The sequence below is a fragment of the Anopheles coustani genome, chromosome 2, assembly GCF_943734705.1.
Source record: "Anopheles coustani chromosome 2, idAnoCousDA_361_x.2, whole genome shotgun sequence".
NCBI lineage: Eukaryota > Metazoa > Arthropoda > Insecta > Diptera > Culicidae > Anopheles > Anopheles coustani.
In genome coordinates this window covers 68,565,218-68,578,621 of record NC_071289.1, presented here as the reverse complement: position 1 = coordinate 68,578,621, position 13,404 = coordinate 68,565,218, and positions in this window count along the sequence as shown.

The window sequence follows — 13,404 nt, the reverse complement described above, 5'->3', positions numbered from 1 at the left end:
TTCCATTAGCGGGAGGCTTAACGTCCGGTCGGCCCCACCGGTTGACGTGCCTCTGACAGGCGTAAGGAGCGTAACGTGAGAGCCTGCATGCCGCGAGAAAGCGCACCCTCTCGAGGCTCACCCGGTCCCGAAACCCTCAGCATCGCCTCCGGCACCGTCCCGGGCACGCACATTGCGCTCTCGACAACGGTCTACGATTGTTTACCGAACCGATTCGATTCTTGGTTTTTGTCCGTGCGCGTTCTTCTGCTCGCATGGACTGCCGATAACAAGCCCACATGCCGGAGGAATGCCTGCCCGTGGTCGCTGAGCTGTCAATAGATGAGCCTTTCGAGCAAACGCCACGCCACACCGGTTCACGAACCACTGGAACCGGCAGGTCAAGAATGACTGCGATGAAATCATACCTTTCTGGATGAGCCTCGAAGAAAAGGTATCATAGCGGGATAATTTGATGGAAGGATATTTGAAAATTTGAAACATGATCCAAACCTCTTATTTTTGAGACTTAAAGAATAATCTGAAAGGGTCTTCTGTAGATTCTCGCTTAATGGTGAACAAGCTTAAACGCCACGCGTTTGGTTGTCATATCAAACGGGAATCTAGGAGGCTATAGCTACATCATAGCAACATCCTTCAGCAAACCATGGCATGCTGCAGCACCGCCCGCGTAGAGGGCGTATCTCTTTCACTTAATCGCTGCACCGTGATTCTTGTCAAACCGGACCTGTTCGACAGCGCAAGGATCGCTCAGGATCAAAACGGAAACCAACGCCCGATGGAGAATGTGGAAAAAAGCCATGAATTTCCTTTCCCTTGGTCAAGCTGTTCGAGGTAGTATTTTTTATGTGTGTATCGTCTAACCATTCCCGAAGGATGCAAATGGCTAACAGCCTTTGTGGACAATGTTGGTTGTGTCCTAGAGCCTACGTAAAGAACCGCAGATTTACATCACCAATTTGTGCGATGTCGTGTTAGTATGTTTCAGTTGACGTTGAGTTAATCTCTGCTGCTGGTAAGTAAAAGGCAATGTTGGATAACCATTTTGAAACTTCATTGATGATAATATTAAGGTTTGGTTTTAAGTTCTGGAAATCTATGTCCCATATACTGAGCTCCAAAGTTCAAACCTTAAATGGTTCATACATTGAGGATCAAATTCACCGCAAATCAACTTTACTCCACGTTGATTCTCGATTTTGGAGAAGGTAAATCCAACCTCTTCAGTACATCCCCTGCTTCCCGCGGCGGGATGTTCAAAGCACGCCACGTCTCGGGCGCGCAACCAGGTATTGTACACGTGCGCATTCCCGGGCGCACATTCAAATGTCAAAACCCATTTGTTCACCGCAGTGTTCACAAAAACATAATACGAAAATCGCTCCTGTTTGTCTTGCTGCCGCTCAGTGAATGGTAACCTTTGCAGTTCCTTGCTTTTTTTTTGCATTCGAGACCCACGAATGTCCGACCGTCTGGCTGTCCGAAGTCGATAACTTCGTTCCGTTTAACTTCTTCTGGGCTTTGGGCGCGGGGAGAAACAAATGGAAGCCTCCGTTCCATATGTCTTTCCGTCGTGGGCGAACATAAAGCGTACATAATCGTGACTATCAGCAGTGCAGCCCCGGGACCGGACCAGAGCCCCCACGAGCTGGACTGTCCGAAATCGTCGTCCAAAATTTTCGTTGGTCCACCGTGTACCCGTGCATGGCTGCATCCCTCTCGCAGCAGTTCCACACTCTCTTTCGTAGTGTCGATTTATGAGTCGGTAGTCGAAAATTTATAATTTCGGGTGCCCTTTGTTATCTATAAATAATCCGTCCACCGAAAACATAACTTCCGTCGGGTGCGGAAAGCCAGCCGAACCAGAAGTCCCGCAGCCCGCAGTCCTTCCTTTCGGGCGGGGTTGGATGGTCCTGGGGCCGTTGCAGGGTTTGAGCAATGCCCCAACATAAACCGGCAACAATTTCGCTTTCTTCGCCTTAGCTTCGCTGTAAAAACAAAACGAGTGAAGCGAGTCCCAAAATCACGGGTACAACACTCTCTACCAGGAATTTTGCAAATGCTCGATTTTGCGGAATTTCCTTGTATCATTTCTCAATCGACGACATTCGGAACGGTCGCTCCACCGGAACATCGGCTTACCTTGTTCCGTTCCCCATGAAACCCCTCCGGAGCGCTAAAGAAAGTGTTGCCGCCGTGCCCCCGAATGTTGGGGTCCCTTACGGCAGTTACGGCCAGTATTTATCTTGCCTTTTTTTCCTCTTTCGCCGTCGTTTGGAAGATGTTTGGGACATTTTTCCAAACGGCAGCAGTTTGTCTTGTCCAGTGTTTTATTATGTAGTTCGTTTTTGTTTTATTCGTTTTCTTTTCTTGTTTTCTTGGGTTGGATTTACCCCTTTTTCTTTGTTTGATTTCCGTTGGCCGGAAAATTAAAACAATGCGCAATAGGTTGACGCGGTGTCTTATATCACTTTCTTTGGCATTTTCGGCTCCGATGCCGCAATGGCGAATTTTGGTGTCTTTCTTCGGGTCGGGGTTTCGCCGGTCGGCAAAAGGACAATATGGCATTGTGTGTTGGTGTGGCACATTTTTCTAGTGCCAGTGTTTAGTCAGTTTTAAAACTGATGCAATGTCCGTGGTCAGGGGTTCAAAGGATTATAAACCAGGAAGTAACTGCAGCAAGTTGTTTCGAAGTTCCAACAGGATTCCAATCCATCCATGGTTTGACAAAATGGTCAGGTTAAAACCGAACCACCACACCGGTCGCAATAATGACATCCGTTTCGTCGTTGTTTTTACTCCCTTTCCGTTGAGGTTTGCAAACAAACCGTCGAAAAAATCCCTTCCGGACATAATCCACCCGATGACGCCAACGACCAGCCGAGGGACGCCCGGGAGGGAAGTATTGTAAATTCCAAACAAAGCAGAAAACCCGCCGGAAGGGACAAAACCATGAATCAAAAATTATCAATTTGCTGTCCAGCTCCTGCTGCTTCCGCTCCCGGCCACTCCGGTTCGGATCCGGTCTTCGGTCACGAGGTCGAGTTCGTTCGGTCTCCCTTTGCGCCGTTCCACAGCGACAATCCACCTACAATGGCCGGTTCCGTGGCGATGCTGGCCAGCTGTGGTCCGTCCTTCGACCCAGCAGTGGTCATCCTTCCCGAATCACGCCCGAAGCCGTTCGCTGAAACTGGAGAATCACGCTCCTTCGAGCGCACGAGAGGCGAGGCGTTTGCGAGACGACGTCGATGTCGATGCTACCGTCGAGAAGCCGGCTTCTTTTCTTGGCCATAAAATTAAAGGATCGTTTATTGTTTTCCTCACATTGCCTCGCACAAGGGCCCGGAGATTGGGAAGCGGTGCGAGGGAACGGACCGGTCGCTACTGCGGTCGTCAGATGGGACGACTTGAAATGAAATGAAATGTGTAATTTTAAATTACACCGTTTATGATTATTGTCTTGATAATGTTTCATGTTTCTGCTTTGCGGTTGGAATCCGTCCGTGTGGGTTTCCTCCCCCGGCTCCCCCGGCTCCCTTTCCGAGGACCTCTTCCGAGCGGTGGAGCCTTCGAACACGTCGGTTTTGGCTCCCGTCGCCCATTGATGGGCTTTTGCGCGGGCTGTGAAACTGTGCAAATAAGAGAAATGTACACCGCAGAGGGCGATCTTCATTCATTCGTCGGAAGCTTCGGGCAGAAGCGTTAAAATCAAATCATGATTAAACTTTCAATTTAACGGCAACTGGCGTATAATTTGGGTGGTTTGTCTCTCTGGACGCCGTTTTCCGGGAGTTTTGTTTCAATGCGATCGTTTTGCCAGCAGACATTGTAAGCAATTGGACATTGGAGCTGCTTCTTTTAATCTTTGTCATTACGTTTTGCTGTACATTGGATTGTTTTGATACAACCAATTTTCATGTTCTGTAGGTTGTTAAAATGAGCTTTTCGACCCTTTGATAGTTTGTTGTCAATTAGAAAAAATGTTCGATATTTAAACCGAATTCTCTTCAACCCGCTTAGGTTGATTTGAAATCGTCGCTATATTTTGCCGTGAACTTTACTATCGCTCCAAACGCGAACTCCCACCGAGCCGTAAAGTATCCCCTCATCGAAATCTCATCATGTCAAACTTTTAATTGAATCTTCACGCCTGCCCAACATTATGCTCGGCCACAGTTCCGGAGTCCTTCAACCCCTCCGGTGATATCCCCCTTTTTTCCAGGGGTAAGTGTCCTCCGAGGCGCCATGGCAGGCGAGTGGAGGTGCAAAATTCAATTTTTCAACAATTATTTCCCATTGAACCGGATTCGGGTCCCAGAACTTTCAATCGTTCCGACCCTCCCCCCCTCTCTCTCTCTATCGCTCATGTCAGCCCTTCGAACGGGGTGCCCACCCGCGTATTATTCACCTGTAAAAAGGCGGCAAATTTAAATTGAATCCTATTCACTGTGGCGTTCGTTGGCTCGTGGCGGGTGTGCGGGTACGTGGGTAACACCACTACAACCACCAAACCAGTGAACGCCATCGACCAGATAAGGATGCCCGGGTGGGTCTGGCGTGGTACCCAAAAATTTCCATATGAATTCTATCCACCCGAAGCATCTCGAGTTCGAGTTTGGGTTTGGTTGGTTTCACTTTTTTATCGTAATTTTCGATTCCAAAGGACACTCTCGAACAGTATGCTGGAATGTACGGTGTGTCCCCGCGTGTGCGAGTGTGTCTGAAAGCTGCGAAAATAACGAATGGCCTAGAGAGCCTTCCCTGCCAACACGGTCGAGCAGTGACACCAATTTTGGAATGGAAGTGAGTTTCCCTACCTTAGTCCTTCGGTGCGTGTCCCGGGTGAACCCCTTGTTGTGGACGGCTTCGGCACTTTCCAGCTGAGAAGATCGGACCCATTCAATGTAAACGCTTGGTTTGGCATGCGAAAATCCGATCGACGAGCCTGGAGAGTCTACAATGACGTACTAATGGAATGTGACATACGCAGGTGCGTTAGTCATGCATCACCGCAAACAGAAGAGAAAACTAGTTTTTGTGTTTCTAGTATGGTGGGTAAATGTATGCTTTAGTATTTTATCACAATCAGATGATTCACTTTCCTCATTTAAAAACAACGAATCAAAAGTTTTTAAACAATAATCAATACAAGGCTTTCTGTTGTACACTTCAGCTTGATTAGAAGCTTAATCCATGCCATCCCTCTTAGTTCTCCCGCTCGGATACTTTCCTTCGGAAGCAAATCGCCGATTGGAGATTTTGCTACAAATTTGTTCATTGGACCATCGTTATGCTCCACGCTCAGGCACACTTCCCTACCCCAACCCCTCCCGGAATCACAGCCAAACGGAACATCCCGAGCGTTTATCCGAGCAATAATCGTAAAATTAAAAACAATTTTCATGTACCAAGTTTTATGAATTATTGCTGCGTCTGTGTCGCAGAACGAGCGAACACGGAGAAGAAAAAGATTCAGAACAAACACACACACACACACACACACATACACATACATTCGAACTCAGCATCACCAACTCCCGGCGCTACCCGATGGGGAAAGATTTACGGTGGCAGGCAGAGCGACTTTGGACAACGATGCTCGAGCGAAGAAGTTGCCGCCTCCAGGCACCACTTCTTTCGATTTGCTGGAAGAAATTGTGCCCGCATTACGTCGAAACAAAGCAGAAGAACGAGGCGAAAAGTTATAGTTGTCCGCCAGGGGATAGCTGGCAGTGTGGAAACCGTGGTGAAGTCTCTTTTTGACCGGTCGGTTGTTCAGGGCTCATGATTTGGCTGCGATAGAGTGGTAAGGAATCGCTGATCCATTTTGGAAACATCATTGTTTCGTTGGCTTTACTTGTTTGTATTGGACTAGTTATGTATTTTTTTGGTTATTATTGAATGCATCAAACGAATTTTAACAAATTTTAAAGTCATCACTAAATATAGATCAAATTTAGCGCCGCCTTTGCTCCAACAACCAGTTCACGTGGCGTGGGTTGGCAAACTAATCGATACATTGACCACATCATCCTAGGTAGAAGGTAAGAAAAGGAAACGGGCGATAGTAAAAAACAAAACAAAAGAAAAAACAAGACCCAAACAGTAGCAGCCACCAGGAGCAGCTCCGCGAATGTAAGTTGTTTAATTTAAAATAACACCAACATTGCGCTAGACGTGCTCGCGGCGGGACAACAACGGATCGCAGGAGTGGTACAAATAAAAAAGGGAGAAACAGAAAATGATTCGGAAGATGCAGGACTCACCGGTTGACGTTGGCGAGTCGAGGCTCGGCTAAAAAACTGAATGAGTCGAAAAGGCATGACGCGGTGGCTGCACGGTGGAGCCGTCTCAGGCAATCGAAGGTGAAGATCGCACGCGGGGATGCGGGCACGATCTTGACGAAGGGACCGGGACAGTGGGCAGCGCAAAACGGCGAGAAGACGCTGGGCCAGAAACAGAAGCCGTTTCACGATAACGTTTTTATTCATGTTTACTTCACATTGCATACATTAGCTCCAGCGATTCGGTTGGCTCTTGAGTCGAGATCATGATGGGAGGGTCGAAAGCGAGTGCGGAAAAGAGAGAGAGAAAAAAAGAGAATGGGGAGTAAGGGGAGCTGAAGAGAAGCATATTTGTATCGATCAACTTCGGCAAGATGGGTTCTGGGTCAGGACAGAGGCTTGTAGCCATCGATGTTGCCTTCTCATCCTCCAAAACCTCTCAGTGGCCAATTGCGAGATGTATTTCGAAGATTTTGGCGCACAGTGGGCAAATTGAAGGTGTTGCCTCAAATTTATATTTAAAAAAAAATTACAAGTAAAATAGAACTTCGTTCGAGTAACGTTGATATGGGAAATAATTTCGGTTACCATCGTTGGACAAATGTTATCCTCTTCAAGAATTTATTTTATCCAAAATCTATGCCCCAATCACATAGGACGAATGTCTTCCCACCACCGCTTGCAGCTCGAGCCGTATACTACGCTATCGCGATCTTACGCCCGTTGGTGTGTATATTTTCTTTACCCCACACTTCACGCCTTTCGATACGTCGGCTTGAGCATGACTTCGTCGAGGGTCATTCATGGCCGCCGCATCCGGCGGACCGTCGCTTGTACGTCGCCTCCGAAACAGTAGCCGTTTCATGAGAATTTCGATTACCACCTCCGCGCGGCCGATCCGCGAACATGAACATCTCGCCAAGGCTCGAGATCGTCCAGAAGAGGGTTTCGTGGAACGTTCGTGAATCAAACGATCAGCTTCGCCCGTCGATGTTACATGTTCAGAGGATTTCGCTCGACGGCCAAAGCGATACTGGGGCAAAGGATACTGGAGCGGCCTACTGAGACATATGATAAATCAGTACTCAAAACTCAACATTCAACGGTTGAGAGGACTTTAAATTGTTGTATACACCTTTTGGATATCTAAATCAAAACAGTTCGTTTGACCACCGTTTCAATAATATGTAATTTGTTCTTTTGTATATTTTGTAATATTAAACATTAAAAACAACATTTTTCTGTCAAACACTTTTGGTTAGTCTGTCTGAGTCTTCTTTAAGGTCATCTCTGATTTCCTGATCGATTGATTTACTTCTTACCGTTGTGATAAAACTCCCATCGAGTGATTTACGAACGCACGCCAAAGTGGAGTGTCTGATAACAGACGAAGGATGAAAATCACAGTAAATTAATTTTACAGCATGAACGATGCGGTTCCGGTTTTCGCTGTGTGCATTTCTTCTTCCTTCACACGCGATGTTCATTTACGTCCAACTCAAACATCTTCTCCTTCTTTCATTCCATCTTTAAGGTTTGGCGAGAAGTTTTTTATCAGTAAAGATGCGAAGATGAAAAAGGTATTTGCCGAACGAAGGAGTTTGCGAACCGATGCAATCGATGCCTTGGTGCAACCCTCACGGTATGTTGCAGTTCTACACGGCACTGAGCGCTTTGGACGGCAGGTTGCGCCTCGGCAGCATTCGGATGTGTCGATATCTGGGAGAGCCATAAATTCTTCCCAAATGTCTGCCAAACTTCGCTGGATGGTATCGTTTCGCTCCTGGACGTTGATTTCTCAGCTTGATGTCGGTGAGGAGTTCGTTACAAGCAAAGGAGCAAAGTGTTTTAATGTGCCTCCAATGTACTAGCGTTGATTTGGAATTTAGATGGTTAAATAATTGCCTCTTAAAGACTTCCCACTTTAACAAAGTGAGTTATTATGCAACACCTGCGCTTTATACTATATTTTCATATACATTCAAAAATCAACAATGTACTTGCCAAAGGCTATTTCCAACCCAATCCTTGAAAAGAAAGCCATTTAAGACCAACTCCAAATATCATAGCGAAGTGATAACAAATAAAAAGAAAAGATTCCTTCGTCCAGACACCTTCCGACAGCCTTGACAAAGTGGTCGGAATTTAATTTACAACATTTTTTCCTCTACAATTGACTGACAAACGGCGAAGAAAATGGCGAACCCCTTTCCGTCTGCCCGGTGCGATTTTGGGGATATCGAGTCGTTCGACAGAACCCACGGACATGTCCGGCTTTTAGCAAGTGTTTTGAAATAGATTTTCACATTCTTAGCCCGTTTAGGGCCAAAACCGGGCGGCGAGAAAAAGGGGTTTGCGAATGGTTTTCCTCTCAGGCTCGGTGCAAGCAGGACAAATTCGCAAGAAAATTCGATGTTATTTACAGCGCTTTGGTCCGAAAGGCTTGGTTGTGGGTCCGCCAGCGCGTGGGACATTATGTAAATTTTCCGGAACGAATGTGCGTGCTGTCCGTCACGGCGCGTGCTGGCGAAAAGGGGTTGTCACCAGGGGAGGACATGATGTCGCAAGGGGTTGTTTCAAATTCCTCATATCACCCACACACGCATACGAACACATAGCTACTTCCGTTCGAAGATGTCGAAATCGAAGGCGAAAAATGAACTCGCAGCTCGGGCAGCTTCTTCACGCAGCTTCTTCGTCCATCTTGGGCGAGGACATTAGCATTCCTTTGTGAAGGTATGCGTGTCGATGACCTTCCGGCATGGGTGTGGGCGTTCCGGGAGTACATTTTTCCTCCATGTCTGACCGGTGTTGTCAAAGATTCCTCCTGTTTATCGAATTGGAACAACTTTGATTGAATGGAAATTGCTGTTTTGCCCGTCCGGGGCCGGCTTTTCCGATCGATTGACATTCCTTCGGGTAAATTGCGGGGACGACTGCTAAGAGGAGAGGTCCAAGGAGGCAAGGAATGACTCCTGTTATTGCATTAACAGACTTCTAATTTCCGCTCGCACATGACACTTTCGCTACGTCGCCTTCCCGCGTCGAACTTGGAGGCGCTCCCGGGGGACGGCTTTTGCTCAAGGAGATGGATGATCCGGCCTACAACTCTCTGCACAACTTGTGTCATAATGTTTACGCCAGACGCATCGTCCGCAGCCCGGTGGTTTTAACGTTCCAAACCCGGGCCTTCCGGTGCCCAGCGCCTGGCCCGGACGTGTCTCATCGGTATGTAAATGGGAAATGAAATTAAATTCATCATGCAACATATTACAATTTAAATCAAACATCATCATATCACACATATTATATGACGATTGTCCCTTATATTATGTTTATTATCGTGTCGGCCTTCCCGGGCGGCCTCGGAGGATATTAAACATATGTATCGCTCGGTGACGCCTTTGACGCCAACCGGCATCCTTCCGTCGTCCTGGCGTCGTGACCGTCTTTGCAGACGGCATTCAATTCCGATTGTGGTTTCAATTGTGGCCCTGCCAGCAATAGCGCAACGGGCACAACGAGCGAAGGAACTCACCTCCCCCAGCCCTCCCCAGCCCAACATGTACGACTTCTTAGTCTCAAGACGCAACTCCACCCGCACGAGACCGACAACAACGATCAGATCCGGGAGGGCACGCATTATACATATTCAAACAAAATAATTGCGAATGTGTTTTGATTACACTCACAAGGCACCGCACTGGGGGCGTTCGGGTGCGTAATCCTAAATCCTCTCCTTCCCCACCATCCCCGCCAGGCCAGCTTCCACTACCGGTACTCATCGGTCGGCAGTCGTATGACGGTCCTTTTCCATCGCAAAGGAAGATGCAAACATCCTAACAACACATTTTAAACGGCACCACAACCACTCTCGGACGGTCTCCGAAAGGTCCGGGGATGTCTTAACTTCGCCGCACCGGCCCCGAAGACGGACGGGATAAACGCTAGCAAGATTAGCAAGACGTTGCGCCACCAAACGGGCTGGTGAAAAATGTCCCTTGTAGTAATAAAACGTACGTTTTGCTTCCACCAAACCCCCCCCCCCCAACACGGCCCACCCCGTGTGTCCTTACGCATGATGAACGCCCGTACGCATTCCGGGACCAGATGGTACAAGTACGCCTCGCACTCCTGCCAATCCCTGGGCAGCTCATTTTGTGGCGCTTTTAATTAGTCGTTCAAAATGGCCTCCTATTGGGCCGGGTTTTCCCCCGTTCGCCACCGGATGTCGATCGTAACTCGACAGTAAAGATTGGAATTTGATTGTTGCGTGGCTGCATAAAATCGTTTAACTGCCCCCCTTAGTGGCCTCCCCCCCTTTGGCATTAGTGTGTGTGTGTATCGACTGGACGGGTGTGAGTGTTTATGACTCTCTACCGGGCGGGTTTTGCATTATCGGTTCCAGCTGTCGTAGATAGGGGTTTTCCAGGCTACATGTGCGGGACAAATTGATGGTATTCGAAGCATTTAAGACATTGGCTAACGAAGTGTTGTCCGTAAAGGTGTGAGAATTGGTTCCATAATCGTAAAAGTTTGTGGAAAATGCTTGTTTTATAGTTTAATTTAATTTAAAACAATCTGAAGAACAAGAAACTGAACTAATGCTGCCTCTTCCAATCATTTCGTTAATAAACAAATTTTCCGTCTCGATACAATCTAGCGCAATATTTTGCTGACACAACTCAATCATATCGAAATTTCCCCTATTTTGGGGCCGGTCTTGAAAAATTGAGGAGCCTCCCAGCAACAAGCATAACTTGTGCCGAACAGTTGACCTTTCCGGCGGAACTCAGGAAAAACTCATCATCAACACGACGATAATAACCGTTCGGGTTCAACCGCCAGAAGTCACGCGTCCCATCGCGTCAATCGATCGATACAGCCCAAGTTACAATTAAACGCAAAAATTTGGGTTTGCCTTCTATGAAAATGAAGCGAAGGAACAGCAACAACAACTTGAAGCAAACCAAATCATTGTCGAGACAAAGAAGAAGAATTACTTCATTGCATCCTTTCTCGGCCCGAACGGCCATAAATAAGAAGTAATTGCAATAGGTTGAAATAATAATCAACCCCTTCATTAACGAACGGGCCATCCGTCGGAAGCCAGGGGCGGCAAAAGATCGAGGCCGAAGATTTGATCCTTCCGACCGGAGATCTCCAACGTCTCGGCTGTGTTTGCTTTCGTTTCGTTGTTTTGTTGTTGTATATTAGCCAACGGCGACCGACGGTCTGGTCCGGACGGCGAGACTTTCCCCCGGATGGGCGTCTCCATCGTGGAATGGTTTTCTCCGCGCCGGAGTTCGATGATTGCGTTCGATTGCGCAGTTATGCCCTGCGTTTTTTTGTTTTTGGTTCATTCTTATTTTAAGGAAAGTCTTTAAAGAAGGGGGATGTCCCCAGAAAAACCCACCAACGGATTTATTTACGCACGCAATGAGCCACCGTCGTGTTCTCCCATTTCTTCGAACAAAATAAAGCAAAAGGCAAGTAAAATGTGAAAAGACGAATCCTTCATTCTCAAACTCGCCTTGGCCGTTGCTTCGACATCTTCCTACGCTACTGGAATACTGAAATTTCACCGGAATGTATCGCAAATGGTGGGCAGAAGCGTGCTGTTGGCATTGATTTTCGACCGTCCCCGCTCGACAATTATGATAGCGGTTTATTTTTCCCATTACGTGAGTTTAAATAAGAAAATAAAATTGAAATTTGCTTTGCTCGTTTTCCCGGTAAATTAGATTAAAAGATTTGCTTGCACGCTTACCATAATCTGCTTTGGAAAAGGATTTAGCACCGGCACCTAGTTTTAAAGGCGGGAGCTGTAAAATCTCTGCTAAACAAATTGTTTAATTTTTCCTAAATGGTCTGGCATATAAAAAAGAAACGAAAAAAAAAACAAACAGTAACCGGCTAGGGTGTACATGAAACTTTTACGGCAAATAACGTCCCTAAAGCCAAAGCTGGATTGGGGAAAAAAGCTACAAGAGTGTGGTAATAATGAACACGGAGTGAAAACAGGGTGAATCCAGTTTCGTTCCTCGCAACCTCATAACGATCGTCCTAGACAGGACATCGTCAACCGAAGCCGTTTCAACCGAAGATCCATAGCCCATAGGGTGGCTGGCGGTTAAGGACATTCTCTTTCCCTCGTCAGGATTCTGCTCGACACTATCCCACCTCCGCCCGGCTCAGGCGCACCGATAGGGAAAAATGTTGTGTTTGCATTTTGTACATAATTTTATTTAGTTTGTGGTTTGTTAGTTACCATACATGCAGCACGGCCAAGCTGAATCTCCGGGATGGAAAATAAAAATCCCCACGCAAGGGAAAGGAAAATTTTGAAAAATATAATTTTAACCAAACCGAACCTCCCTCTTCAGTGGTGGCTTGTATTTAGTGCGCCCCTTTCGAAAGGATACTCGGTCCCTGCCTTTCAATCACGACTGAGGAAGTTGATTGCACCCTGTCTCTCCACCCTCCCACTCCACCTCCCTGCGATTCCACCGGCACTGTTTGGCAGTAAGATTATCATTAGCTCGCTCGGAAGGAAGCGGTGGTTTTGCGTTTTGAAACATTTGCGCACCGACCGAACGAGGACGAACCCCCTGTCCGACTCCGGTGTCTCGATGCCGCAAAGTCAATGTAAATAACAACGGATAATTTGATTTTCGCTACCACAAATCCTTCGTTTGTTCGCATTTGTGTCCTCGCCGCCTGGGTAGGGGTACGGTTGGTGCGGCGAAGCCAGTTTGTGGCCGTTTCACGTGCGTTTCGAGCATAGGACGAGCGGAGGGTCTAAGTAAACGCTCCCGGTGGCTAATGCAGAAACAAAAAGACCTTAGTTAGGTTGACTAGGTGCTCGGTACTTGTTTTGTGTGCGTCTGTTGAGCAGTTGGAAAGGGGAAACCACACGAGTGTGTGGTGTTCTTAGTCATATTTCTGCCTTTCAGATAACAATTCGTGGAACGGATTTATGTATAGAAAAAATCTACTATCATCAAAGCTGCTACAAGGTTGTTGTGTGAATTTTATTTTTTTTGCTGGTTGTTATTTTATTCTTATCAGGCAAGGTTATAGCTGGTTCCAAACGGGAAACCTTTAAGCTCGTTAGCAG